Source organism: Vicugna pacos, chromosome 8 (genome assembly GCF_048564905.1).
Source record: "Vicugna pacos chromosome 8, VicPac4, whole genome shotgun sequence".
In the NCBI taxonomy this organism is placed as follows: Eukaryota; Metazoa; Chordata; class Mammalia; order Artiodactyla; family Camelidae; genus Vicugna; species Vicugna pacos.
In genome coordinates this window covers 68,220,957-68,246,920 of record NC_132994.1, presented here as the reverse complement: position 1 = coordinate 68,246,920, position 25,964 = coordinate 68,220,957, and the positions used below count along the sequence as shown (strand labels likewise).

General features: G+C 43.2%; 1 protein-coding gene and 1 non-coding gene across 9 annotated transcripts in view; both read right to left on the bottom strand.

The window, feature by feature from the left end:
• TIAM2 (TIAM Rac1 associated GEF 2) overlaps nt 1–25,964 on the bottom strand; it is a 205,950-nt gene that overhangs the window by 112,346 nt on the left and 67,640 nt on the right. For 6 of the 8 annotated variants that reach the window (XM_072966082.1, XM_072966079.1, XM_072966083.1 and 3 more), the window contains one exon: nt 13,633–13,730. The gene's annotated coding sequence lies outside the window, so the exon portion shown is untranslated. Of the gene's footprint in view, nt 1–3,285; nt 3,717–13,632; nt 13,736–25,964 lie in introns of those variants that run through there. The other 2 variants (XM_072966087.1, XM_072966084.1) reach the window with 2 other exon arrangements.
• On the bottom strand, nt 10,084–10,155 carry TRNAT-GGU (transfer RNA threonine (anticodon GGU)). Its single transcript has one exon. It is a non-coding gene; the product is annotated as a tRNA-Thr (tRNA).

The window sequence follows — 25,964 nt, the reverse complement described above, 5'->3', positions numbered from 1 at the left end:
TTTTCCCTTTCCAGTTTTGTCCTGAGATACTCAGGATTTGTAAACCTTTATTTACGTTTCAGGAACGCCCTGGATCAACTTCCTCCTGACACTGTCTGCAGCACTTACCACATCGCTTTCCTAGAACGAAATGATGACTTCGTCTATCACTTTATATATGAAGTTTGTTTTTCCAAAAGGCCCTCACATTACCTTGGCACTGAAGCTAAAGTTCATCTGCTGTCTCTGTTCCCTCCCAGAGAACTCTGCTGTCAGGCACAGAACTAACGAAAACGGCAGTCTTCTATCAGAATGGGATCATGGAAAAAAAACTCTCAATCTAAAGCTGAAACAGGAAGAGGTCGGTAGATGAAGTCTAGTCAAAGCTGTCTTATCACATAGGTAAACACACAGGCACCTAAAATTCTCTCTAGCATCAATGACCACCAACTGCGCGTATGGCTTTGAACTTCACCAGCAGCCAAGAAAAACAAGTCTTTGTCTTTCTCTGACTATAGCTTTAAACTAGGTTGGTTTGGTAAGTCGGTAAGTAGGTCTGTAAATCGATGAAAAAAAGGAAGAAAGGGAGGGAGGAAAATGGATGTGTATGTATACACATATGTGTATATGCACACATATACATGTCGCTACCTATCAATTTATAAAGCTACATCAGGATGTGCTATAGTATCCCAAATAAAGAAAAAGACAGCGTAGAGAAAGACTAACAAGATACCTGGATCACGTCCCAGCTCAGAAACTTACCCTCTCAGTCACTTTGGACAAGCCACTTCCATTCTGTGGGTTTTCAGTTTTCCCATTTGAAAAACCACCTTAGGCCCCTTTTCAGCTCTACAATACTGTGGACTATAAATAGCTGACAATAGAGTGCACGACGTATTCCTGGGACACTGACATTAATGCCTCCTACAATTTGTGAGTCCATCTGAGACAGGACTGAGTAATCAAAGACACTCCACCCAACATTACTAAAATTCAAACTCTTATAAACACAGTGTTTAGTACCTCTGTGTGTCAACAGTCAGAAATTCAGATTTATCTACTACTATTATTATTCCTTTTCCCTATCTCTAAAATCATTGCTTTTCTTTCAATTTCATACCTTTATCTTTTTTTTAGTCTTTCCAGATAAGCCATTTTTTTTCTATTGAGTTATAGTCAGTTTACAAGGTTGAGTCAATTTCTGGTGTACAGCACAGGTTTTCAGTCATACATGAATATATACATCTATTCGTTTTTGTATTCTTTTTCACCGTGAGCTACACAAAATCTTGAATATATTTCCCTGTGCTATACAGTAGAAACTTGTTTCAGATAAGCCATTTTTACCTTGGTCCTTTTTGAAAGTACCCTTAATCTCAACTGAAAAAATGCAAATTATCACTTAAAACTAAAATATAGGTCCAAAAAGACCTTGCTCTGAATGTTCGGTAAAAAGGAAATGATTTTTTTTTTTTTAACGTGACAGTTGAGCTAAGGGAGCTCACTAACGTGGTTTATTATCTCTACGTAAATGAGTCTTACAAAGTGAGCTAACCCTGGAGGCACAGACAGGCATAGAAAAGTGACCCATCAGATATTTAAAGGACGCGAGTTGTCCCCTTTCAGCTTCTGTGTTGTTCCTACAGCCATTCGACAGCTACTGTAGGAAGAGTCTGCAGAGACCCTGCCCTGACTTGAAACCTTGGAAAAGGGGAATACGCTCTTCTCAATCACAGCCGGGACCACCAAGACAGAATCATCTGTTTCACTTAGTGGTTAAGTGAAGGACCACTTTGGAAGGATAAAGTCTTGGCCAGGAGCCCAGCGCTTATCTTCCACTCCCAGGCATCCTGGATCAGGCCTGGTGGAAGGGGAAGGCTTTGCAGGTCACTCCCTCCGCACTAAAGTACTGAAAGAAAGGTGTTATCTGTCTGCATGCGAAACACTGTGTCGATATGGATTGGGGTCGTAAAGCTCCTCAACAGACCTCAGCTTCTGTCTGCAAGCTCTGGTAAACATCAAAGTAGTTGACAGGTGTTAATCTGACTGCACGAGAAGGCAGGCCGCACTTGCTGTGTCCTGCTCCAAGTGGTTGCCAGCCCTGTCAGAGCCGCGCTTTCTACATTCGAAGGAAGAGTAACAAGTAAAATGTTCCCAACGTTTCTGTTAATTGTGACCTACCCGGAGGGCCCTCGTGCTCCTCTACCCCTAAAAGGCATTTCTGTAACGGAAGAGAGGGAATTGACCACGTACGTAGGATACACCCACAGAGGAGACACACACGCTGCAGAGGCACACTCATCGCCCGCCCGAAAATAACTCATAACCTCATTCTACTGCAAGTGAGTATAAAGCTTCAGAGTCCCTAAGTGTGACGGAGGGCCACAGCGCAACGCGGAAACGTGTTAGGAGAAACCCCAGCAGCTGCTCTGCAGTATACTTACTTTCCAGAAATTCTATAAATAACCTGCCAAGTTACAATGACTTCAATAAAGCTTCCTATTTCTGTCTCTCCACCTACCAATTTTCTGAGAATTACATGCTTGGCCAAATGAATGTAGAGCTGAGAGAAGCCCTCGGCTGAGCCAGGCCCCTCAGTCCCTGCTGATAAACTCGAGTTCAGACCAACGCCTAATGAATGAGCCGCCTCGGAGGGCCGATGCCACGAATCAATCACTCTACTTAAACAAAGTCCTCCCACACCCACATTGCAAAGCATTCCACTTCTTTTTCAGAGAGTTCAAGACAAAAGTTAAGGATAAACATTAATAGAGAGTGAACATCAAATTACAGGTTGGAAAAGAAACTCTTTAATCCAAGGGGCTCACTCAGCTCAAAATTAAGGCCTGATGAAGTTCTATAATAACCAGGAAACTATAAAATATCACCTCTGCATACATTTTCAATTCCCTTCGTGCCCTGAAAGAATTAAGGTAGAGATAAGGTAATAGTCCTTAGAGCATCAACGTGATCGGAGTGAGAAATGGTACCTTCTTGAGATATCAGGAGACATAAATCCACACAACATAAACCATCAGCTCTGGAAGAGTTAATTAGTAAAACAGGACAGGCTGCCGCAATCAATCCCCAACAGGTGTGTGACAGCACACAGACACTCCAATTTAAAGGCAATATGCCCTCATGCACAGCGACGTGTGCAGCCCAAGTCCAAAATCATGTAAAACAAAGAAGTCAGTGCACGATGAAATATTACCAAAAGGAACCTCCCGAGAAACATTTCTAGTTCACACAGAAAATGAAGCCTCAACCGCAGAAAGGGAAAAGAAACATCTATCACCTTACCTTTGCCAAAATTTGGCCGTAGGCAGTTTTTCTCCAGCTCTTTGAATTAGCCAGCCAGGTCTCCCCGAGTCAGGGTCTACGTACACATCCACGGACCCGCTCTTCTGTCTGCCCATGGGGAGGCAAGAAACAGCGTCTAACACTTCAAATGCTCGGCCGTTAAGAGCTAAAAACAGATTCTGTGCAATGCTGGATATATTTTTGTCTGCTAGCTACACACCCTCATCATGTTCAATTTTTTCCATTGGTGGAAGAGAATGATGCAGACTTAACCAGAAAGTGGTTTTCCATGGGCTGCCTGCAGCGATCGGCCAGGACGGGCCTGCCACCAGGCCCGGGAGCCGCCGGGCCGCCCATGACTGCGCCACTGTCGGCCCCGCATTCCAGAATTACCACCCAAGTTCCGTGGGACCATGGCTCTGGCTCCAGAGTTTGCTGAATAAAGCTTTCCTCACTCGAAGGGCGACTCCGCTGCTTTTTTAAAGCCTTTTAGCAGGCAGAACGCACACCTACCATCCTTGTGTTGAGGGCGGTAGTAAACACTCTGTCTCCAAAACCACAGCTGGAATGTTACAGTCATAAAAAAAAAATTCCTGCCTCATGAGCAGCCCTTCAAAATAATTTTGTGATTTGCAAAAGATCCGGTGTACACATCCTCCACGCTCCATGCTGGAGTTAATTTGCTTTCAAGTGAGCTAAATGACAGTGCCCTACACTGAAAGTCCCTGGTATCCCAACAGGTCCCTATTTCCTCAAAACTAGGCATTGCATCGCCTTAAAAGATAAAAAGCGACAGGCCAGAGGTTCAAGTGTTTTTAAGTCTTGCTGTGTCTCTTGCTGGGAGACCTTCAATTTAAAGTATCCCCCAAAGAGAGGGGGAGGGTATAGCTTGGGTGGTAGAGAGCATGCTTAGCATGCACGGGGTCCTGGGTTCAATCCCCAGCACCTCCTCCAAAAACAAGTAAGTCAACCTAGTTATCAACCCTGACAAAAAAAAAAAAAAATTAAATAAATAAATAAGATCAAACAACATTTTCAGCTCATTTTATATGCGTTATTGGGGAGGGGGGCTGCGTGGGAAAACAGGAAGACATCCCTGTAGTGTTCACATTTCTGAAATTATAGTCTAAGAAAATAGTCTAAGCAGATGTTTCCAAGTTGTCCTGGACAAACACACGATGGCAGCTTTTTAAGAGAACATTTTTGGTTATTTAAAAAGTATGAATAGATCTATATTATGCAACAGACAAGGTTCTTACTTAATATTAAAGACAAGATTCTACTTTAGACAGAAGCTTTTAATTCCTTACCTTGCATGAAAAATAAATATTTATGTACACATACACATACAGCAGAGTTTTGTTTCCATGTAATTTCCATGTACTTAGTACATGCTTGAAGATACACTTTCTCATCTTAATTGACAAATAAGATAAGATTTTACATAAGATCATCAGTCCAAGAGTTAGAAAAGAAATAAAAAAAAAAGTCTAATCTTTGTAAAAATTTAAATTAGTGAACCCAGAACCAAGGAATTTTTAGTGCCGGTGGAGAGTGCTGGAAAATCCGCTACTCCAATCCCCTCAATTTATAGATAAGAAACAGAGACTTCAGATGACTTGCTCAAAGTCACAGAGCTGGTCAGCTGTGGGCAGCAGAGCCGGGACCTGCCACCCCAATAACCACAACCCCTGGGACTGAAGTCAGAAGGTTGCCACAGAAGCCCAGTCACATAACAGAAAACATGGGAATTCCCAAAATGGTGATGTGTGTATGAAAAAAAAAATTCCCTGAGTAAATACAGGAGAAGAAAGAGTGCTGTTAAGTCACTGAGCTCTTGTCCCTTGAGATCCAGCCCCATCACTTCTGTTACTAAAAAAAGAAAAGGAAAGGAAAATAAAACATCAGCCAGCAAAAAACCAGCGTATTTCTCCTGTACAAACTTGAGACGGAAGGACCGCTCCTAGATGGGAAGGGAAGAGGGGAATTATGTCAGAAAGAAGGAAATTTGAAGAGAGACGTTTCTGAGGGTGGAAAAGGCCTCAGAGGAACAAAACTGCTGAAACTGGTGGAAATGTTTGCATGCCCCTATTATTCCTAAGACAATTCTGACCTTTTGAGACATTTCATATGTAGATCTCTCTAAGCCAGAACTGCCCCAGAGACAGAATTATCACCAATATTCCTCAGACACTTCCAGTGGGTTTGCATTGTCCGGTTCCATTTTTTTATCACTGAGGTCACCCAAATAACTTTAATTCTATGAATTTATAGGGTCACTTGGGGTTTCAAACTATGTCAGATTTTTCAAGTTTTTTTCAACTTCATGCAACTACAGCAAAATACTCTCCACTGAGTACTCCATCCTAAAATTACCCCAAAACCAGCGTATCTCCACACCGTAAAACTAGACTCATCTTTCGAATCCATCATTCTGACATAATAATACAACAGGACATGTGTGTTAACAGGCAGCTAAAATTGAATTCCTTGGCAAAGATCTCTGAGAATTATGTAAATTACTACTTAAGAAGAACTCTGTCCTCAAACACACAATGCAAAATGACACATGTAAATGCAAATACAGCAAAATGTTAACAGTTACAGAATTCAAGTGGTGGGTTTATTGTTCACTATACAATTCTGTGGACTTCTGTATTTTTGCAAAATTTCTTAATAAAAGGTTGGGGAAAATGACATACATACATAGACAAACACGCAGTCAAAGCCACAGAAAAAGAAGAAAGTGGTTGCCAGGGTGGGGGAAATGGGGAAAGGCTGGTCAAAGGTACAAACTTTCAGCTACAAGGTGATAAGGTCTGAGGATCTAATGTGTAACACAGTGACTATAACTGGTAACACAGCTCTACATTCAAAATAGAACTTCAACGTTCTCACACACACAAAAAGTGAAATGAGAGATGTGCTAATTAACTAGATGGGGGGGTTATCCTGTCACAATAAACATGTATCAAATCTCCACAATGTACACTTTATGTTATCATTTTATATGTCGATTACACCTCAGTAAAGCTGAAATTTTTAAAAAACACCATGTTTTACAATATGCCTAGCCGAGGCTAAGCAAAAACTGTTGCTAATCTAATTGTAATGAAGGACATGATATCTTATACTCTTCTGTCACGTGACAAATCATAATTAATAAAAAAAAAAACAGGCCACAAAATGTGGAAATACCTCAGGCGTCACAGTAGACGTGAGTTAGTCATCCATCTCTTAGTAACGTACAAGCCTCCTGAATCCCATTACCTGCATCGTAAAAGGGGGCGGATAATAACGTCTATCTCAAAGAAAAATATACGTCAGGATGTACTAGTCTATAAATAGTTATAAGAAAACCTGACATTAAAAACACAATTTCCAGAGAAATAAGAACTCTCAGAAATAACCTCTCTGCTTAAAAATCAAAAAACTCAACTCCTTCCATAGGTTCCCTTTTGAGGTCAAACACACAATGAAGCGTAAAGAATATCCCATTAAGTGTCATTCTTTATTGATAATCTATAGTCAATTCTAAGGGCTTCATCTGGTTAAGATGTGTGTGTATATATATAAATATGTGTGTGTGCATGTAAATATATACACACACACACACACACACACACATATATAATAGTAATAATAATAAAAGCTAAAAACATAAACTACTTTTATCCAAATAAGATTCCAAAAGATGATGTAATCTCTCACAAATACAAACATCCACCTTTGAGGAAATTATACAACTGAGCAAAAACCTCCACAATATGCTCAGCTGCTGAAAGAGCTCTCAGTCTGCTGTTTCTGACGGAAACGAAATACTTCAAATAACATGGGCAAAAAGCCCGACAGAACTTGAGTAATGCTGCTGCAAAAATGTCGTAGATGAATATGATACAAAAGAAAAGGAAGCCTGCGAAATATTCACGTGAAATCCCTAAAATCCAAAGAAATATTATGGGGAGGAGTGACTTTCCTCCCCATTTCCTCAAAAGGCACAAATCTAGTAAATCTGTTTCTGAAACCAAATGCTTCCGAATTAGCCCAGAGAAGACAAAGCTTGCACGGCTGACCTTCAGACCCCAAACTGCCATGGTTTGAAGGTTTTACCTCCCACATGACGCTGGAAACCCACACGAATGTACAACTGACACGTGCAACTCGTCTGCTACCCAGACATCGTCCCCGGGGTCAGCAGAACTGCTCAGGGCCCAGGCAGCAGAGTCCCCCTGCCCTGACCTCAGACCCTGCTGTGGGACACTGGACACATCACTTAACTTCTCGGCTTCCCAATCTGTAAAATGGGGATAATACTATGACCTGCCTCACAGGTTCTTGTAAGGATTAAGTAAAATAATGCACGTTGTTTAATAAAGGCCTGCCTGAAAATGCAGACTCCACAGAGCAGAGACCTTGTTAGAAGTGCTGACTGTTAAGTCTAGTACTTGAAAAGTGGCCGGCACATGGTGAGCACTCAAAAAATATCCACTGAGTCAGTGAAGGAAGGACTGAACGAATGGGAGATGACAGTGATGGTGGCAGTGGCGCTGAACGTGCAAAGAAAAACTGCATCTGTCAGCGTCTACATCTTGAGAAGCCTCTAAAACCCCTTTATTATAAACTACCCTATGTTATCAATGGCCATCGAGCAAAACGTTCAGAGTTTCTGCTTGAAATTCCCCAGCTGTCCCTCTGTAGTGCTTCACATTCCAGGCTGCTTCGGCCTCAAGAAGGTGCCGGAACAGCCCAAGGCCACACATGTTTAAAATCAATAGTCAGTTTTACGATAATTCAGATTGCAATACTAGCACAGTGTGTGTCGCTTTAAAGGCACAATAAATCTAAATTCCATAATACAAGTTTTTCTAAGTGTTTCAAGGCATCAAAAAAATTTTAATGGAGACAATTATGAAAATGAGAGATTTTATGGAATAAGTATTTATAAAGTCCAAACAGTACCTTACATTACATAACAAGCAAGCCCTAATAATTTAACCAAATGACTGGTTAATTACTTTTGTAAGAATGAGCAAATATTAAGTGACATAAAAACTAAGATTTAAAGGAAACTCTTAGAAAATGTTTTCCTTTAAAAAGACTTTTTTCTCTATGTCCTTATATCCAAACTAAATACACTTTGACAATTGACAATTCCTAACAATGTATGCATTTTGAAATCAAATAGAATGCTTTTTAACAAGTAACAGGTGATTTTTTATATAAGTGACAAATTCTGTATTAAAAATCAGGCTACCAAAAATAAAACTACAAAATGAGTTTCAGCTAAGGTAAAGTAAAAGCTTTTAGTAGAAAAAAGTCATTTAGGAACTATGCTTGTAAGATCCTGGCTTATAAACACTAACCTCTAGACACATCTGTTTACAACCTTTTTGAAGGAATATACTGGAATATTTAAGAAAATACAAGTAATCTGTCCAGAATTAAATGTAATTAAGCAGTGTGGTATCTGCCTCTCTCTCCACTCACAGTATTTTCCTTTTATGGACTGAAGTGAAACTGTATTAGCTGAAAGGTTCCTAATCAGTTTAATTCAGAGAGTAATTGAATCTGAGTTTTCGAGGAGACGGTACAGGTCGTCTATCTAGCCTGGTCTTGCCCCTAATTTGAGAACTGCCTCCAGTATCCTGACAGATGGGCCCCTCTCTTCTCCCTAAGTACACAGAGTGATGGGGAGTTCACAGCTCTATTAGGGAGCACATTATATCGTAAAATAACCAATGGATAGATGAGAACTCCTTCCCCAGACATCAGTCATCCTAAAAATTCCACTAATTAGCTCAGTCTTTCCATCATGAGCCACACCCGTCCTCCTCCCCTCTGCCACCCAGTTGCCCCGCAAATAACGAAGTCAACGGTCACGGTTCTTCCCTGCTGTCTCTCTCTCTCAGTTTATCTTCACAACGAAGCCAGAACCACCTTGGAAAATAGAACAGACAGACACCACCAGGTTACGTTTTTCACAAAAAATCAACCGCACACGGAGGAGAGTCCTAAGGCTCCAGTCTGCGCCTGTGGGAGCGAAGGGCGCAGCTCCCGTAAACCCACTTGGAGTAAGCGAGGCTACCAGTCCTCATCTCTTCGGTGCCACAACGTCTAGGGGATGTTGGGGCTCCACTGGGGAAGGCAGGAGGGAACCTGGCTCCGGAGGCCACACGCGCGTGTAAATTACACACCGTTCCCGCTTCGCCGAGCCAGGGGACCCAGCGATTCTCTTAAGGAAGGTACATGAGGTTGCTTCTGAAAGAGACGAAATGGCCTAAAACAAAAGCAAAAGAATGGTGTCTGAACACAGAAGAAAAACTGTACCGTACGGATCAGGGATCAGAGTCGTATACCTTCAGGGATGTTTAAAATGTATGAATGAAGCAGGTCTGAGTGCTGAGTTCTTAAGAGACAGAAACCATCTGTTTGCAAGTGAAACTCGTACAAAGGCTCCTCGGCACACACCCCACAGGCTCTTCTCTGTTTTTCTTAAACTATGAAGCGCTACAGAAACATCTTTGGTTTTTCCTCTACTGACACAGAAAGAGATGAAATGTTTTTCACTTTTCTCCTGATTTTACTAGAAGAAAAACAACTTAAGTCAATGAAAAACGGCCAGGGATGCTCAGCATTAAGAAGACGGCATGCAGTGGTGGGGACGGTGGCCAACTGGCCCAACCCAAAGGGCCAGAGCCGCCCCGCTCTGGCTCTCCACTGCCACCTGGGCACAGAAAACTCTGTGCTGCCAGCTAAACACTGAAAATGCTGCTTTTATGTACATTTTTTCCTCTTTAACAGAGGCACTGGGGATTGAACCCAGGACCTCGTGCACACCAAGCGCATGCTCTACCATTGAGCTATACCCCTCAGCCCCCTAAACTTTTCAGGCTCTAAAGGCAGGAAACTAATTTAAATTTCCTTAAAACACTTGCCAGGGACACAGTCGGCAGGCCCAACGAAGCATATTTACCCACAGCCCAGAACCAGCCAGAAGCTCACCAGCGTGCAACCTCTGATGCAAATGATAAAACACAAAGAGGAAAATTTCAAACCCTGGAAAAGGTTTTCAAAGAAAACAACGAGCAGTCCAAACTCCCGGACTTCAGAAGGCTACGTCCTGGGTCTCGAGGGACATCCGTCTCTGCTCTGCCAACTTGGCCGACACAACCAGACACGCAGGCATGATTTTGGAGAGGGGGTCATTTCTACAGAAGAGGCATCATGAAGGACCCCACAGCACACGGCACCCGCTTTCCTGGGGAGTGGAGAAATCCTTTCTGCAGAACTCCTGATCTGCAGCCATCCAGCCTGGAGACACCACAGCCACCTGGGAAGTTCATTACCACGCAGGGCCTCCCCTCCCATCTTCCCACAGTTATTAAGAACATCCTTCCTTACATGGAACCCAGTGGTTTCCTTCCACTGCTGTTCATTGGTCCCAGCGCCTCCTCAGTGCTGGTCATCACGTGTGCCTCGCTGTCCCTGGTCCCTTACACGGAAAGGGCAAGAATTACACTCCCTACTCAGCTGACTGCTTTCGCTGCCAAATATTCCGTTCCCTTCATCATGATCAATAGGACACCATTCCCAAACATTCCTAACCACCATTATTCTCCCTGGAGAGCAATATCCTTCTTAAATCTAAGGCCTGGAAGGTGAGAATGAAGGAAACCAAAGATTAGGAAGCACCGAGCCAAAAGTATTACTTGTATTTTAGTATTTTATATTTCTCAAAGCAATCCCCTTTGGTTTGTATTATTACTACTGTTTTGCAGGTTGAAGACACTGAGGCTAAGCAGAGTCAAGTAATTTTCCAAAGGCCACAAAACCAGTGCAAATGAAAACCTCAAACCAAATCTGTCTGATGTTAAAGAGACAACAGCATTGCTACACTGGGCAATAGAAATGGCGTAGCTACAATGTGTTCTCAACTATTATAACTAAAATTATAAATAATTATAAGCAAGTCGACCCTTTCTGATGATCTCAGGAATAGACCACGGTTTTCATTCACATAATACAGGAACAAATTCTCAAACTTTATAAACAGTACCTAAACCTAGTTAATGGATTTAACATGTAAAGATCCAAGTACACACTGAATAAAATAGGAAGTCATGTAACATGTATCTTATACTTAATCACAAGCACTCTATGAGAAAAATGCTTTTCATACCCCTATTTTACAGAAGAAAGCCCTAAAATCCAAAGAAATATTTTGTGGGGAGGTGACTTTTCTCCCCATTTCCTCAAGAGGCACAAATCTAGCAAGTCTGTTTTCGAAACCAAATGCTTCCGAATTAGCCCAGAGAAGACAAAGCTTGCACGGCTGGCCTTCAGACCCCAAACTGCTATGGTTTGAAGGTTTTATCTCCCACGTGACACTGAAAACCCACACAAATGTACAACTGACACATGCAACTCGTCTGCTACCCAGACATCGTCCCCGGGGTCAGCAGAACTGCTCAGGGCCCAGGCAGTAAAGTCCCCCTGCCCTGACCTCAGTGAGGGAACAAGTCATATTTTGAAAGAAAACTACTGACTAGACACATTGAATCTTCAAAATCTCCTGCAGAGCTAACAAATTTCTCACCGTCTGACACTGAGCAACTTACACGGCGAGCTGCATCGAACTCATCATGCACTTAGTCTGACAGCATCTCGGTGCCCCAGACACCACTCTGGCTGTGGACCACCTGGGGAACCAGACAGATAAGGGTCCTGAGCTCACGGAGCTTCTGCTCCAGCGACAGTGGGGCTGGACAACAAGCCGAGAAATAACTACCCGAAGGAGAAAACTGGGAGGGAGACACAAGCACTTTGCAGGGAATTAAAACAGAATGACCTGTGTCGCAAGGGGCTGGAGGGCCACCTGAGACTGGGCGGCTGGGGGTGGTCTCCGGAGGCAGTACCTCGAGTTGAGATCCAGAGAGCACAAAGCAGCCCAAGAAAGATGAGCTAATTTTGGCCCAGGAAGCCCCTGCTCGTGTCTGTGTCTGTCAGTAAAACAAGCCGTGAACCGCAGACCCTGCAGATGTTTCCAGGGAAGGACTTGCCATCATTCCAAATGCCACTTTGGGAACTGTTCCGCTTTCCCTGCAACAACCAGCAAATCCACCAGTAAGACGCCCCAGTCAGAAACGAACCACCTTCATAGCAGAGGTGGAAGCTTACATTTCGCCGGTGGTTCCCAGCGTCCGGGTCTCCTGAGCGGTCCTGGTCTTACAGCTCCAACTGGAAATGAGACAGGCTAGTCTGTTCTTCAGCAGGAGGCCCTAGCTGGCTTGGAGTTGAGGCATATGCTCTATCGGTATTTAACATCTAAAAAGAAGGAAATAAATACCTCCCAAGTGGCAACTTCTCTACCTAAGTTTCCAGAGAAGATGGACATATGGTTTTCCACACAGAGAGAAGCAGCCAGCGTATCAAATGAAAGTGCCTTTAGGAGTCACCCTATGACCCAGCAATCCCACTCCTAGGCATATACCCAGAGGGAACTCTAATTCCAAAAGATACATGTACCCTAGTGTTCATAGCAGCACTATTTACAATAGCCAAGACATGGGAGCAACCTACACGTCCCTCAACAGATGACTGGATAAAGAAGATGTAGTATATGTACACAATGGAATACTACTCGGCCATAAAAAAGAATGAAATAAGGCCATTTGCAGCAACATAGATGGACCTAGACATTTATCATACTAAGTGAATTAAGTCAGACAGGGAAAAACAAATATCATATGATATTGCTTATATGTGGAATCTAAAAAAATCTGATGATGCAAATGAAGTTATTTACAAAACAGAAAGAGTTGCACAGACATAGAAAACAAGCTTATGGTTACCAAAGGGGAAAGGGGATATGGATAAATTAGGAGTTTGGGATTAACATACATATATATATAATAGATATAAAACATAACAATATATTAAAATAAGTATAAAATAGATAACCAACAAGGACCTACTATATAGCACAAGGAGCTATATTCCATATCTTGTAATAACCTATAATGGAAAAGAATCTGAAAAAGAATATATATGTATATATGACTGAATCACTTTGCTGTTCACCTGAAACTAACACAACATTGTAAATCAACCATACTTCAATCAAACAACCAAATAAACAAAAAACCAAATTAAAGTGCATTTGTAATCAGCCACTTGGATTTGGCACCCGCTGCCTGCAGGAACCTCAGTTACTCGAGGAATCCACACCAGCTTTCCCCACTCAGGTCCTCATACCAAGAGCAGTTAACAGAGCTACATGGGAAACAGACACATAAGAAATATAGACTGACATATATTATAGTCTTTGTACAAGTGTCTCGAACTTACCCCTAGAGAAAGTGAGGACCACGCCTAATGGAATCATTCATTCATTCATCTGGAAGAAGCCAGCTGAAGAGGCATCTTTGTAAGTCAAGCACAACGTCCTGGCAAGAAAAAACAAAAACACAGAGGTGGTCAGAAACAATTTTTCAAAACTAGAATTTTGTTATTAAAGATCGATTTCTCAGCAATCTGCTGTATCTTGGGCTTGCCAAACAGAGTATCTAAAAGAAAAATCAAGAGTTAAGTGATTAACCATAAAGTAAATACGAGGGTCTTCCCACATCCTGTTTGGAGAAGTGGATTTACTGCTTCATCCTCTAATTTATATGGCCAAGCCATTTTATAGATAGATCCATGGAGGGAGGGAAGGAGGAAGCAGGGAGGAGAGCGGCAGGGCGGAGAAGGAGGAAGAGAAAGGGGAGAGGCAGGGGAGACAGACAGGTTGAGGCGTGGATGGTTGGACAGACAGAACGAGCCTCCCGTTTTCAAGCCACCATTCCACATGCCGAGGACCGAGCAGCAAGCAAGAGAGGATGTCTCTGCTCTCACTGAGCTTCATTCAAATCAGAGGAAGCAGTCAAAACAAATACGTAAATAAATAAACAAGAAAAAATATCCTAGAGTGATACCTGCAATACGGAGACATGAGACTGGATAAGCTAGTGAGTGACAAGGATCTAAATTAAAATGGAAGATCAGGAAATGGCAACTAGGCTGAGCTCTGAACGCTATTTTGAAGTTAGGAAAACAATCCCCCAGACAGAGGGACCAGCCAGGACCCTAATAAGAACCAGCAGGTCAAGAGCAGTTAGCATGAATTGTGGGGCAGAAAAATCCCAATGCAACTGAGTGGAGTCAAAGGGTCAGAGGTTCGTTACTTACTAAGCAGGTGACTTCTGGGTCCTCTCATATTATAGAGTAACACTTTCTTCCTAGGTTTGATATGCTGCCCGGCGATACATTAAAACCCCTGGCCCTATTAGTCAACTACCAAAAAGTGCCTCCCTTTTCCTTCATTGTTTAAAATGTTAAACTGGTTGCCTTTAGGGAATAAGACTTGTCTTTTTTTTTCTTTTTTGAACTACAGGTAATTTACAATATTGTGTTAGTTTCAAGTAGAGACATCTTTTTACAAACCATGATTTCACCTCCACTACATACACAAGATATCGTGTTATGGTAATAATTGTGTACTGTGACCCACAATTCAAAATCCTTGATAAAGAAAGCAGACTTTGGAGTCGAAGGAGCAGAGTTCAACCCCTAGGTTCCCCATTACCACCCGAGCGATATCAGTCTGGTCATTTAAGTTGTCTGAGCCTCTGGTTTCTTCAGCTGTGAAATGGAAATGCTGTCTACTTTGCAGGGTTATTCTAAGTATTTAATAGGATACTGCACATAAGATACTTAATAAAGAGGTTGTAACACGTGAAATACTCTAAGTGGCAATAAAGTACTTTCACTGTAAACAGTCGCTATTGGGAAAGGTGTGGTCACCCCAATGATGCATGCTATAGAAATACACTCTGTAACTGGGCACAGTGGAGAGAACAATTTTCACTTACAGATCACAGAACAGCCTATAGGTGGACCTTTAAAACCAGTCCAACTCCTTCTCTCTACAAGTGAGGATTTAAAGCTAAAAGAGGTAGACTGATTTGTCCAAGGTGATATAATTAATTCAAAGAAAATTCTTAGAAACCTAAATAATAGATATATTTGGTCAAGAATACTCACCTTATAAGATAAATCCTAAACAGACATAGATTTTAAATTCTCTGTGTAATTAACCCAGTATAGACAAGAAAATATTTTTAAACAAAATGGAAAATTAAACAAGCTTCCGTGGACTCTTTCTAAATACATGATACTGACAATTTTTAAAAGCCAAGAATTCTTCTCTCTTACTGATGGCCTGATAGATGGTTATTTACTAACCAAGAAACTATAAAATATAGTATCTGCCACACTTTAATTTTTCCAATGACAATAACAGATAAGAACATTCTCAAGCACCTACTATGTGACAGAAGTTTCCATATGTCTCAAGAGTGTGACAGGCGCTTGTTCATACATTTGCATAAACTGTTTCCTGCTGGAAATGCCTCCCTGAAGAAGTCCTAATTACCTCTCAATATCCAGCTTAAGTGTTTCCTCTTCCATGAAGCCTTCCCTGACCTCCTCTCCACCTCCTGCCAAGACATGAATTATCTCCCACTCGTTCACCTCACCACTCCAATACAGGCAGCTGCACTGCAATCAGTTCTTTATCCTTTGTCTGTCTTCCCTGGTAGATGTTGACTGCTCTGAAAATAAGGTATCTTATCTTTGTTTTTCTGATGTCTGGCACCAGGCCTCACACAGAGGTGCTTAATAATTGTATGCTGAATGGATCGATGGAAGGATTGATTCATTAAATTGCTGGTACAATGTGATTTCACTTTTAGACTAGCCTTCTTTTCCATCCCATCACCATGACTTAATTACAAAAAAAGAGGTTATAGTCTAACTACTGCGTGTCAACATAGCGAGGCTATGGAGCCCAGATAAGTTTGGTCAAATAGCAGGCTAGATATTGCTGTAAAGGTCTTTTTTACATGGAATTAACATTAAAATCAGCAGCCCTTGAGTGAAGCTGATCATCCTCCATAATGTGGGTGGGCCTCACCCAATCAGTTGAAGGCCTCAAAGCAAAGGCTGTGGTTCCCTGAAGAAGGAAATCTGCCTCCAGATGGCCACACAGAAACCTGCCTGGGGTCCCAGCCCCCTGTCATGCAGAACTCCGACTCAGGGCTGCAACATCAACTTTCTGCTGAATCTCCAGACTGCAGGCCTGCCCTATGGATTCTGGATTTGCAACCACCCCCACCCTCATCACGTGAAACAATTCCTTAAAATCTCTAGACAGACAGACAGACAGGCAGGCAGGCAGGCAGGCAGGCAGGCTCCTGCTGGTTCTGCTTCTCTGGAGAATCCTGATTAATATAATTACTAATCATTTTGGATTGAAATGATTTGAGGTAGGATTATAGAATGTTTAAGTTTAGAGAACACTGATTTAAAATCTGCTCATCTTGCAGCTGAGGGAGGCCTAGAAAGGACAGATGAGCCGTGTCGCAGAGAGAGCGGAGAAGAACCAGGACTAGAACCGAGCTCACCAAACAGCTACCTCAGCTCCAGTCCCGGAACAGATGACAGTGGCTTTGTCCCAGTGGCAAATCAGCAGTTGCAAAGTGCCCATCCTTGGATCCCAGTGCCCCCTTCCTGAACTTTTCCACTCTCCGTGTGTATTCCAGGGCCAGGGGAACAAGCGACTTCCATCTAGTTGGACGGACTGCAACTCATCTTCAACAAGTGGCTATTCTCTCAACAGGGTAGACTGGATGGAGCTGCCAATTAGCGCCGTGTTTGGAGGTGAGTCAACCGTGGGGCAGGTACTGCCGTCTCCTCCGACTACACGAAGATCTCAGCGCTGTGTGTAGTCTGTGCGAGGTGAACTACATCCACCATAAAACCCTAGGGATTCTACACGGTTACGTATACAAAGAGCGTGCTGGTATCTGTAGCAGCACGGAGGTACCCGCGGGAACAGAGGCAGCCACCAACAGATGCCACCCATTCTTTTCAGCGTGGAAATTTACCACCCTCGAGCCCCGGAGCCGCCTGCTTGTCCAGGACGTCATTTTCACTTAACATGAATTTATCTTACATTTTCCTCCCTTGAGTTTTGTGATGAAAAGCTGTTCAATTTTACAGTGCTGAGGATTCTGCCCCGTGCCTTTCCTAAAGGCCAGATGTAACTGAACCTTCAGCTACATCACAGTTTAGGAAAAAAATAAATAAAAAGAAGTCCACACTAAGGAAGGGCTACAATGTTAATCAACCTAGAAGCCTACCGTCAAGCCCTGAGCTAGGCTGACAGCGCCTACTGTTCAGAAAACTTTTGCTGCCGGGCCAGCCAGGTTAAGGAGAAAGCGCTGGAGAAGGATGAATGAGTACTTAGCCATGCCCTGAAAATACGCTCCCTGCTACACAACCAGGTAAGAAGAATGCATTTCTTGCCAAGAAATTTCTCTCTAAAATTCATGCCTTCTTTAAATTAAATCTCCTTTCTGATTACCATCTCTCTAACACCATGTTGTAAAGTTTCTGGGTTTCCTTCAGCCATGCTCTCAGCCAGGCAGCTCCTCAATCCAGAGACAACTCAATGTCTGCAGTAAAACAATACAGCAGGTGGGAGGGCTTCCGGGAGCCAGAGAGGGTCTGGGAGTGAGAAATGGAACTCCTGTCCCCACAAAGCCCTCGTGTGACCCAGGTCTGCATCAGTTGACTGAGCCCAGGCGCATCTCCATTCACCGGTGGGGCCTTGATTACCTCTGTTGCTCAGGCCCGTAGAGACTGAATGGACCAGCCGTTCTGGGCCTCTGACTCAAGGGGATCACCATGTGCTGGATCACCTTCCTCAAAAGACAGTTTCCAGCAGCTCCTCGCACAGACACTGCCACACTGTTCCCGCACAAAGCACTCATAGAATCGGATGCTGCCTTTTACAAAAGAAGACACACAGTTGCCCAGGAGATTGCAGACTGTTAGAGAATCCATCCCCCTGACAAAGGGATGACTAATTACAATGAAAATAGGAAGTTTCAGTCTATCCTCCCCAAATGGCAGACTTCTGTACACACAGAGCACAGTCCTTACTTACCATGAACAAAATCGCAGCAAGTCCCTTGTTATTTATAAAACAACTCATGTGAAACACCAGAAAAAAAAAAAAATCACGAAGATCTGGAAGCAGGACCAGGCATATCCACTTGGGCCGCTGCACTCCCCAGGCTGGTGATCGGTCGGCCAATCTGGCCTCTGTTTAGAATAAGTGTTCCCTAAGGTTCCCACCAAGATCATGTACCCAAGGACTAAACTTAAGGATGCAACAGTTGGCACATTATACCTTGAGTGCCTACATGCAGGGCATTTATTAAGTTAATTAAATTCAATTCAAGAAGTATCTGTTGAACACCTGTTGTGCTCAAGGTACAATGCTAAGTGTCAGGAATACACTGGTGACCAAAATCCTGCAACAGTCTCACACAGCCTGTGAACAAACCAACCATGGATCACAAGGCAGTGTGGAGATAGTTATGGTCCAGAGGGACAGAGGCGATGGAAGCACAAAGGAATGGCTCAGGAGACGACACTACTGGGATCCTGTCCCACCCCTTGCCCAGACAAGAGAAACTCATGTAGCATTGGTGTCTTAAAGCCACCACTGAACTTTGGCTCCTAGACTAAGGGACAAGCCTCATCCAGTCGACTGACAGTCACCCAGGGAGTGACTTTCTTCATTAGGTGATGCAAGAGTTTCTAACTCCTCCCCAACCAGAGCATCCGTGTACCCAGAAGCACACACATTCAGCATCAGGCGAGGCTCACACCACATTTATGACATGGTGTGAGGCCCACGGAAGACAAAGATGAGTCGGGCCATCATCTCGGACCATGAGAAACTTAAAACTTTCTGTGGCCAAGAGACCACCTGGGTGATCGTGGCAGGAAATGCTTGCTCCCTTCGTCCCCTCTCCTGAGAACTGATGGCCCTGCCCACCTCTACTTCTTCCAGCCTATCGACACTTAGAACCATCCTCTCATCATCCCCAACATCTCTTCAAGGAGAGAAGAGGAGAGAGAAGAAAGGAAGATGATTTATAAACAAGCAGAACACTGTAGGGAGGGTATAGCTCAAGTGGTAGAGCACATGCTTAGCATGCATGAGGTCCTGGGTTCAATCCCCAGTACCTCCTCTAAAAATAAACAAAGTAATATAATAAGTAAATAATATTAAAAAAAAAAAACAGAACACAGATATGCAGAGGTGGGGGTCTCCTAATTCACAGTCTTTTTACACCCTCTCTATCCATCCTATTCCCCCACATCCTTAGTTACCAACACAAGCTCTAAGTGTCATGAGGGTCTACCTTTGTAACAGGCCAAACATCCCATCAAACAGCTGAAGGAACAAGCAAAGGAAATGATATTCGTTCGCTCGTCATAGGAACAGCTTCTTGACAATATCTGTACAATGTTATCTTTGCCTTTATCCCATCCTTAGACTGAAGCACAGGGATGAAAGAAGTAAACAAATGAGACCCAAGGAGGCACTGCTGAACAACTATGAAATTAACAAATGAGCACAACACAATAGCTTTTAAAAGGTGGTGCGATCACAGATAAAGAGAACAAACTAGTGGTTACCAGTGGGGAGCCGAGGGGGGCAATGTAGGGGTGAGGGAAGTAAGAGGCACAAAATACTGGCGGAATATAGCCAGTATTTTGTAATAACTGTAAATGGACCGTGACCTTTAAAAATTGTATTTAAAAAAAAGTGGCATGAGTGACAGAACAAAACACATGTAGAAGTTACCCTACACAATGGGTTTAAATGCTCCTTTAGTAGAAGGGAGAAAAAAAAAATGACAGGACAGGACCTACTGACCTTAAAATAGGAAATACACATTTGTTCATCACTTGAAAAGGCAAACACGTGAGAACGGCACACAGTGGTAGGAGATTCAAGAACCCCTGAATTTAAGTGGAATGCAGAAAGATCTGTCCTTGCGGGCTCTGATACCAGATGCCACAAAGGGATGACTGAAATAGCCGAGCCTCCAGAAATTTTCCAATCTGCCACACTTCCTTCCTGGGAACAGAGCACAAGCTAATGCTTGGATGGACAAGGGGATATTTTCTGACTGGCCCCCTCCCTGGGGACTTCCAGGAAACGATCTCAGAGTCACGAGCTTGGCTGAGAAAGTTCATGCTGTAGAACCCACCAGGAAAGCATCCAGTTCATCGCAAGCCAGGCTCGTTTCAACATTGGTTTAGCTGTTCTCTTGCCTTCAGGTGACATCTCACCGGTTCGCCCCAAGGCGGAGGATGCTGGTCAGGGCGCGAAACGTTCTCTCAGATGCTACAGCGACATACTACCTAGCACTATAATCTAAAAGATGCCAAACTTGACCTGACACTTGAAGATGTCACGTTGCTTTTACCTACTCTTCTGTTTAAAGTCAAATATTCAGGAAAAAGAAAACCTATGGCTTGTGTTTACAAAACAGAAGCGTGCTCGATCTTCAGGAGGCTGCAGGGCATGGTGGGGAGTTAGGAGCCAACCCCAGATCCGCCCCTTGAGAATCCCTGACTTTGGGTCATTCATCTACATCCCTCTCTCAACACGATTTCCCTCCGTCCACGAAGGAAGTGCTGACACCCACCTGCCACAACTGTTGTGAAAACAAAATGAGAAAATATCCTTGAATCACCTGACACAGGGCTTAATCCAAGTGAACAAATACTAAATAATGAAATGCAAATTCTCTCTTGTCCCGGTTTCTGTGAGGCAGGAAGAAATGCAGGCTTCCTTCCACGGGGCGCAGCACTCATAAAAACTGTGAATTACTTTTAACAAGCACAAGGCTCACAAGGTAACTCAGTAACACCAAAGCCAGGCTTCAATGTCCGTTACTAATAAACACTGTAAAACATTTTTTAAAAAATAGTTCTCTAGGAACTGAAGAGATGGGTAAGTTAAAAGTGAAACGGAAAATGTCAGTTGAGAAACCGGCACAGTTTGCCTTGGAGATTACTGGGTTTCAATATCCACAGTAATATTCGGAAATGATTTTCACAGCCTTCTAAAATCAAGAGTAATTAAATTAACTAGGGCACCGAGGCCTCCTCCAATCCCAGACCAGCGAGGGAGGCTTCCGAACGGGCAGGTAATTGTCGGTCTATGTCTGGGTTTAGCGTAAGGCTGGGTCTGCAGGATTGCTGTCCTTTAGAACAAATTACCCATCACCATGAAAGGCGCTCAGGACATATTAGGAATTTGTAGAATAAACAGCTCCCAGTTCTTTGGGCCTGATGTACAATAAGCTATGGGAATTGTTGAGAAATGAGAGGAAATGATGACAAATTTATTAAATGTGAACTCTGTGTCTGAAAAAATAAAAAGGATTAGGGAGAAAGGATAGGAATTTCAAATTCTCAGGAGAGGGATGTGACTGAAGGTACTGCTTTGCTGTCTCCTGATTTTCCTCTTCCTATATCCAACCCATCGGTAGCCAATCTTCGTCTTCTCTTGGGACCAAATGAGAGCGTCCAATTAGCATCAAGTCACAGTTACTGGATCTAAACTACTGGTACGTCCCTGAACAACTGTAATCACAGAATTTCCTCAGACTGAAAGTACTTCAGATATTTCATTTTAATTACTTCAGCGAGGAATTAACAACATATTTCCCACAGGTATTTTATTACCTGTTATTTCATGAGGATGAATAACTACGATGTTAATTAGAAAATGGCTGTTAGAGGAGAGGGCGTGGGGAGGAGTGTGGCACACATTTATTGATTTTCACAATGTGAAATGCATTCGCAGGGACACCGTCTAGGAATATAATTTGAACCAAAATTTCTGGGCCCATAATGAATGTTCCATTCCCTTTCTGCCTCTTAAACCCCCCACAGGAACTCCACCTCCCAAGCCTCAGCCCCCAACCCAATTACTGTTAATAACTCCTTCCGGCTCTAACGTAAGTTGCTGGCTGGCTCCCAGCCTTGCCCACAGTCACATTCCTTCTGCCTAAGGTGCCCTTTCTCTCCTGTCTCCACTAAGTCCATCACACGTGTCTTCTCCTTTGCCATTATTTCATACTAATTTCTTTGTCAAACCTTATTCTTACTTCATTCAAAACCCTAGGACTCTCAAGTGACATTGGGCAAGGAGAGCAGAGGTAAAGACATTATATCCACAAGGAAGCTAAAATAAAAACTTACAAGAGCAAGCTTTTCTTCAATAGTTGGTTGCTGGAATTTTTTTAGTTCCAATGTGGTGACACAAAGTCAATATTCTATTTAGTTATCGTTAATCTTTTTACTATAATAGAACCTGACTTCATTAAAAAATATTTCTATGGCATTAAGCATGTTCTTGAAAATCTTCTGTATGAATTAACTAAAGGGTCAGGTTAACTTTATCCAACTTGAATATTTAATCCAACCCAGTCTCCCCTTCCTGCCTAACACTTATTCCCTTCCCACAGGAAGAGCACAGAGCAGTCCGGAGGAGCCGGCGGCACATTCCCCATCCGGTGCATCCTGGCTCTGTATCCCAGCCTGCACCCCCTGCCCCTGTCCAGAACTGCGCCTGCTCTACCTTCCTCGTCTAGAGCTGCTCTGAGACTCGATGATCTCTACCATTTTACCAGCCGCCCCGTCCATCCTCTCACTCCTCCAGGCGCTGGTCATGAGATGAATATCGGTGATCCAGCCCCAGCTCTACCAACAGTTCTCTGAGATTCTAATAACATTTTAAATAGCCCTGGGATCAGGTCTCAAGATGGAAAGTCCATCAATCATAGTTTAGGAACTAACGGTCTCTTAGTCCCTTAGGAAGAATTTAATAAACATACAAGAAAAGGCATAGTGATAATAATAATTCGAAAAACATGTTAAATAAATGTATCATTACATTCAGCTTATTCAATTAGATTAATATTCCTAGGTATTTTGTTGTGTTTGATGCAGCGGGAATGTTTATGCCAGTTTTAAAATTCTGGTTTTTGAAGTGGGGGAAAAAAAGTGAATGGAAAGCCACAAATGGCAAAATACCAAAAAAAAAAAAAAAAAGAAAAGATTAATATGCTTAAACCTTATCCAGACATTTTAAAGTCATGGGACAGTAACTATTCTACAAAAGAATAACCTTCGAAGTAAATTAACTCTGAGATAGAGAGGAACTCACGACTAAATTTATGAGTAGGAACTGTCTTTGGGCTGCACTCCTCGTGCCCACATCAGCAAATCAGTAACAGTGTCAACCGTTGCTCGGGCATGAAGCAGTATGATTTACGTAGGACCTGGCACCATGATGGCATCACTAACACAGGACTGCACCGGCAGGGAGTTTTCTTTCAGATGATGAAGTCAGTACGTGGGTTCCAGTGTTGATCTACTAACAAGCCGCTTTGGGAAAAGCACCCTGGCGTCCCTCACGCTGTCCAGATTTACTTGGTGTTTTCCACCTACCAGCCTCCATGGGATGCTGTGGGATTAGTGATGCTGAAAATCTTTCAGCCCTGGGGATGAAAGGTGCTGATGAGGATTGCGGGGGAAGCACTGCCGCACTGCGTTTACTGCAGGTAGGAAAATGTTACATTCGAGTTGGAAATTATGGCGGACGTTTAATCATGGCAGGTGGGGTAGCTCACTGCTGAGCAGAGACCAGAGATCCCTCAGTTCCAGTTCTTCCTCAGCTGCTACGGTGGGTGTGGCCTTGAGTCTCACCGTCTTGCTCTGTGAATCCACGTTAAGTACATGGAGCCCCTGGAGAAGCAGGGCTTATAATCAGAGGAAATCGAACTGAAGTGGGAACATCTGTATAACATTTAGGTCACAGAAAGTGGGATTTGGCTGCAGTCTCGAGCCCTTCTATGAAAGTACTCAGTCAATCTGAAATAGGAAAAGTACTAGAAACAACAACAAAGTGGGTAAGAACACAGTTTAATACAGGGTCTTTATAAAGTCCTTAAATTTCTACACCTTAATAACAGTAACAGGTTTTAGACATGAGAAATACCAACTTGTGAGTGTGGTATCTAAAAGATTTAGTTCCTGGTAGGAAATCTGAATTTTTAACTCTGCTAATTATAGACTATAGTTTCCCTCAGTGAACATTGTTTATTTATCACAAAATCTCTAAGAAACACTCTGTGTGCAACTTCATGACCCTCCATTCTCCACTGGATTCCCTGACTCCCACCTCTCTCAGTTCTCTGCCTCCTTGAGCTCCACCATCCCTCACTCGCCTCTTGGGTGGACTTGGTCCTCCTCTCCTCACCTTCAATATTCTCTTTCTGGTGACTTCTTGGCTTTCACTCTCCTTGGTGGCAACTGAGTCTCCTCCTTCTTAAATGGAGGAGAGGGCTCTTCCCAGCTCCAGACCCATTTATGACCGACTGGAAGTGTTACCTCAAAATCAGGATGACCCAAACTAAAACTGTTTGTTATTCTAACCCCTAGTCTATACCTAAATAACCCAGTCCTGGGCATGCAGGCGAGGATAACGGCCCATCCAGGAGGCCATGCTCACAAGACAGAAACCATCAATGACCCTAGGCTTGCCCTGCCCTCAGTTTGCCTGTCCAGGTGTCCACCAGCCCTCCTGCTCCTACCTACTCCGTGACTCTTTCATGTGTGCCTCCGCCCTCTTTGCGCCCTGCATGCATTCGTCCCCCCGGAGGTGACCCAAGCTCTGCCTCTACTGGAATACTTCCAAGCCTTCATCCATCCACAAATCTCTTCTCTAGCAGCCAGAAGAAAAGTCTAAAGCACAAATCAGATCCCGTACAACTAGAAGTCCCAAACATCTCTTCAAGGAACACAGGACTCCACTGACCCTTCCAGCTCCTGTCCACCAGCCACCAATGCAAGTTCCTTCCAGTCCGCACCATCCTGCCTACTCCAGTGGCTAGGTGCTTCTTGGGCTGGCTGAAATGCTCCCCTTTGCTTTGATGGCTCAGCAAATCTCTCTTCATTCTCAAGACCAATTACATGGTCTTCCCTCACATCATGGAAGAAGGCTAATAAATCCTTACTTTCAGATACATCACTGCACTTGTACCAATCTCTCTGTTCGAGCCCTTAACACGGTACACAAATTCCCTGCTCACGTGCCCATCTGTTTCACTAGGGCACGAACTCTGTTCTGAGTCTGTTCTTAATTCTGCCTCACACAGGGCCTGGTGAAGACTATATGAGCACTGGGTATTTGCTGAATGAACCACTTAAACAAGTACAAGTTCCAGAAGACAGTTGTCCTAAGGTAATAAATCCATTCTGAAATGCATCATCCGTAAACCTGGGTATTTCAGGTTCAAGTATCTCCCTGTCTTGATGAAGATTCCACAGAGATAGGCCCCATCAAGGTCATCCAGAAAGCCAGTGCACCCCTCTTCATTTCTATAATGTGTCCACGCACATTTAGAAAATATTTCTTGTACATTCAAAGCCCAAGATGAACCACAAGGCTCCTAAGTGAAGACGCAGAAATGAACCATCTCAGGGCGTCATCATCCCAATGTAAATTTCCCTTGAAAAGACTAAGCCAATCAATTTGCCCTAATGTTTTTAAGGCCTTTTACCCTGAGTTATTTACCATTTCCCTGTTTTAACTCATCATAAAGAAACTCCTGGGGAACAGCTTTCAAGTCAGAAAGCACATGCTTAACCGAGACACATTTTAACGAATACTGACTACACAGGATGGGATTTTTTTT